We start from the raw sequence: 4,870 nt of genomic DNA, 5'->3' as shown, positions 1-4,870 counted from the left end.
GATCCCCAGGACCAGCAGAGGTGAAGACTGGCTTAATTTTGCCTTGAAATTATTAGCGGCCTTAATCCCACAATGCAATCTTGTCCCGGCCCGACATAGCACACACTAAACCTTTAAAAATTGTTCAGTGAAGGGCACCCTGCCAGACTGTTTCCGCCCCACCCCAGTTCAGCAGTGGGACTCTAGCCTGCTCGGCCTCCAGGGATGGGATAGCGTCCCAAGCCAGGGAGGGCAGACATCATACAATAGGCACTGCTTTCCTTCCCTTTTCTTTAACATCTTGCCAATACTACCCGCAGCATAGTCCAGTGGACCTGCTGCGACGATTGTCACTGCACTGATTCGATATGAAGTCATCTGTGGGTTTTCTCTATGGTGTTCAGGGGACTGTTTGCCTTAGGAGTTTGAGCGGAGTGATGGGCACCAGGTCTCCATGCCTTTTCTACCGCACATACCCTTTCTGCTGCCAATGGAAAGCAGGAAGATAACAGGTAACTGGTCTGGATCGTCTCTGAGAGCTACAGAGTTGTACGTCTGTGTGGTGGAAGGGAGGAGGAAAGGGTACACTCCACGTGGGTGATTCATTACAGGGACAGATCTGCTTTCGTTTTGGGTACTTACCTGCTAATTTGTTCCAGGCCGTGCTCTTTCTTTCTGAAACCCTTTCTTTGACTTTGAACTCTCAGCATCTCTTTCTGGGATGTCAATTTATTGCCTTCTATGTCTGTCCTCACTTGGCCTAGACTAGGCCTAGACTAGACCTCATATCGGAGCAGGCAATGGCAAGCCACTCCAGTACTCTTGCCTAGAAAATCCCATGGGTGGAGGAGCCTGGTAGGCTGCAGTCCGTGAGGTCGCTAAGGGTCGGACACGACTGAGCGACTTCACTTTCACTTTTCACTTTCACACATTGGAGAAGGAAATGGCAACCCACTCCAGTGTTCTTGCCTGGAGAATCCCAGGGACGGGGGAGCCTGGTGGGCTTCCGTCTATGGGGTAACACAGAGTCGGACACGACTGAAGTAACTTAGCAGCAGTAGCAGCAGCAGACCTCATATACTCGGATCTTCCTCTGTCTGACCGACTATTCTTGGCCTCCTACCCTTCATGGGCCATCCATCCGTGTCTCCAAGGGTTAGAGTTCCCTACTTTCTGTGTCACTTTTTCTGTGAGTGAGAAACCGTCCACCAGATCTATGTACAACATTTTGTTTAAGCTTCAGTCTCTCATTGGGGATTTTGCAGGGTGCGCGTCTAGGATCCTGAGGAAGAAGTGCTCGAGGTTTGTTGGGATGCATGTGCCTTTTGATCGATGGAGCTCTCAGGAAACAGGCCAAGGTGCGGGAATGACATGAGGCCTGACTTGAGAGTGTTTCTTTCAGGCATTCAGAGACTGTCAGTCTCCATTCTAGTGGCTGCTGTCAATGGGTGTTCCCACCCACAGCCTAGGGCGATTCTTCTTCCTCTAGACTCTGCCATGTTGGCATTTGTGAGTTATCGTCCTTTTGATTGGCATTCCTGCAATAATCAGGGATACTGAGCGCCTTGTTTGGTGGGGGAGGTTGGGTGCGTCTGTGCTTTTCTGGTTTTTTCTTTCTTTCTTCTCCTTTAAGGGTGGAGGACAATTTTCCTTAGGCAGTTGGCTTCCTGAACAGCCACTGCCATTCCCTGGGGGCAACTGGTTCAGAAGCCCAGGCCTTGAGGATTGAACTGAGGTGCCTGTGGTCATGTTGTAGTTACAGGAAATGTCCACAAGGAGGCAGCACTTTCCCATGCCCTTCTTTGGATCCTGGGGGCAAGCGGACCCTTAGGGCCAGCTGGCCTCCTGGACTGTGCAATAAATGAGTGGGATGTGCCTGAGCAAAGAAGACAGGGCCTGAGTCTCACTCCCTTCCCCTACAGCATCTCACAAACAGCCTGTCCAGACGAGCCCCTTCAGGGCACACAGTGCACTGCTGGGGGTTCTTAGGTGTCAGAAGGCTGCATTCTCAGGCAGGAGGCTGGAACTGGGACCCCCAGCACCAGGAGAGAGAGAGGCTGCCTGAATAACCTCACATATGTAGATGACAGCACCCTTATAGCAGAAAGCGAAGAAGAATTAAATAGTGTCTTGATGAGAGTGAAAGAGGAACATGAAAAAGCTAGCTTAAAACTCAACATTCAAAAAGCGAAGATCACGGCGTCCGGTCTCATCACTTCATGGCAAATAGGTGAGGCATCAATGGAAGCAGCGAGAGTGATTTTTTTTGGCTCCAAAGTCACTGCAGGTGGCGACGCAGCCGTGAAATTAAAAGACGCTTCCTCCTTGGAAGAAAAGCTGTGACCAATCTAGACAGCACATTAGAAAGAAGAGACACACTTTGCTGACAAAGGTCCGTCTAGTCAAAGCTATGGTTTTTCCAGTATTCAATATGGATGTGAGAGTTGGACCATAAAAATCTGAGCGCCGTGGAATTGATGCTTTTGAACTGTGGTGTGGGAGAAGACTCTTGATAGTCCCTTGGACTGCAAGGAGATCCAACCAGTCCATCCTAAAGGAAATCAGTCCTGAATATTCATTGGAAGGACTGATGCTGAAGCTCCGATACTTTGGCCATCTGATGCAAATACTGACTCACTGGAAAAGACCCTGATGCTGGGAAAGATTGAAAGCAGGAGAAGGGGATGACAGAGGATGAGATGGTTGGACGGCATCACTGACTCACTGGACATGAGTTTGAATAAACTCCGGGAGTTGGTGATTGGCAGGGAAGCCTGGTGTGCTGCAGTCCATGGGGTCACAAAGAGTCGGACACGACTGAGTAACTGAACTGAACTGAACTGAGCCAAAAAGGGCCTGACTTTCTCAGCTCTACCCGACTCTGGTGATCCCAGAACCTCTTACTTAAAAATAGGAATTTTGTTTTGGCTCGATTTATACATCAAAAAGGTCTGTGCTGAATGCCTTATACAAACTTTGAAGGCATAATAATTTAACTCTGAAGTTACAGAATAGAACTTCCTAACAGAAATTTCCAGCCAGTGGAGAGGGGAACCCCATAAGGTGATGCCTCGGGAACTGTGCCCCCTCCCTTGAGGAGTCCAGGGGCTTATATAAGACGAGGGCTTGCAGTCAGGACTTAGTGATGAGGAACAGAGTTGTTAGGGTCTTGTTAAAAACAGTTCTAGCCTCGTGTCTGTAGCCCAGTAATTGAATCTAGCGGTTCAGTGACTCTGTGGCCTTTCTGATATGTAACTCCAAGGGGAAGGGAGTGTTGTAAGGATAATCAAAGGATAATATGTGTAAAGGAGAAAAGGAAAGATATAAGCATCTGAATGCACAGTTCCAAAGAATAGCAAGGAGAGATAAGAAAGCCTTCCTCAGCGATCAATGCAAAGAAATAGAGGAAAACAACAGAATAGGAAATACAAGAGGTCTCTTCAAGAAAATTAGAGATGCCAGGGGAACATTTCATGCAAAGATGGGCTCGATAAAGGACAGAAATGGTGTGGACCTAACAGAAGCAGAAGATATTAAGAGGTGGCAAGATATTAAGAACTGCCCTGAGAGGCGGCGTCTCCGCTTGGCTGCGCCAGCGCAAGTGAGGGCGGCTAGATCTGCAGTTCTCATTGGCTGGCAGGAGCGCGGAGCCCGCCTCCCCGCCCCGCCCCCACCCCAAGCGGAGTTCCCGCTCTGACCGAGCGCCTGGCTGCGTGTGGCTGCTGATTGGAGTCTGGTCTCCTCAGGACCCATTGGGGCTTCAGCTTCAGGACGTTGTGGGGTTCAGTTCAGGCTGAAGGGAGTCTGGCCACTGAGGACCCACTGGGGCTTCGCCTTTGGGACATTGTGGGGTTCAGTTAAGGCTGAAGGGAGTCTGGTCTCCTCAGGACCCACTGGGGTTTCAGCTTTGATACATTTTGGGTTCAACCCAGGGTGATGGGAGTCTGGTCCCTCCGGACCCACTGGGGCTTCAGCTTCGGGACATTGTGGGGTTCAGTTCGGGTTGACAGCCTAGTTTCCTCAGGACCTGCTGGGGCTTCATCTTTGGTACTTGTGGGGTTCAGTCGAGTCTGACAGGAGTCTGGTTTCCTCAGGACCTGCAGGGAGGTGGTGCCGCTGAAGGAAAAGGTGAGGAAAATTGGGAAGAAACTATCTGTGTGTGGCTGTTGCTGAGTGTCTGTCTTCAGAGGACCCAGGACAGTTAGGGCTTGATGTGGAAAGTTGTGGGTTTTTCATCAGTTTTTGTCTGTGGTATACAATGGTGTCCAGTGTTGTTCCTTGGTGTGTGGTGTCCATTTTCCCCAGCATGGCTTATTGAGGGGACTGTCCTTTCCTGGGTATGTGTTCTTAGATCCTTTCTTGTAAATTGATTACCATGAACCTGCAGATTTATTTCTGGGTCTCTGGTATCTGTGCCTGTTTCTGATACAGTTCCACACGTCTTGTGGTTCCTTTAGGTGTGTAATGTAGATTGAAGTCAGGGATGGAGATGCTGCCCGCCTGTTCTCCTTTCTCAGGGTCACTTTGGCTCTTCTGGGTCCTTTGTGGTTCCACACGGATGTTAACATTGTTTTTGTTTCTGTGAAAAATGTCAATGAGATGTTGGTAGTGATTGCATGAATGTGTATGTTACTTTGATTAGAATGGAGGTTTTAATGGTATTGTCACCCATGAGCATGGGATATCTTTTTATATCTGTTCAGTTTAATTGAGCACTGTGTCTTGCAGTTTTTAGCTTGCAGCTCTTTCAAGTCCTTGGTTAAATTTCTAGTTTTGGAGGGATGCAATTGTACAGGGGATTATTTTCTTAATTTCTCTTTCTGATAGTTCATTATTAGTGTAGAAAATCACACATGATCTTGCAGTTCTACTGATTTATTTTTTGGCCATG

Source organism: Moschus berezovskii, chromosome 25 (genome assembly GCF_049115385.1).
Source record: "Moschus berezovskii isolate FMDL1 chromosome 25, NW_MosBer_1.0, whole genome shotgun sequence".
Lineage (NCBI taxonomy): Eukaryota > Metazoa > Chordata > Mammalia > Artiodactyla > Moschidae > Moschus > Moschus berezovskii.
This window is presented reverse-complemented; position numbering follows the sequence as displayed.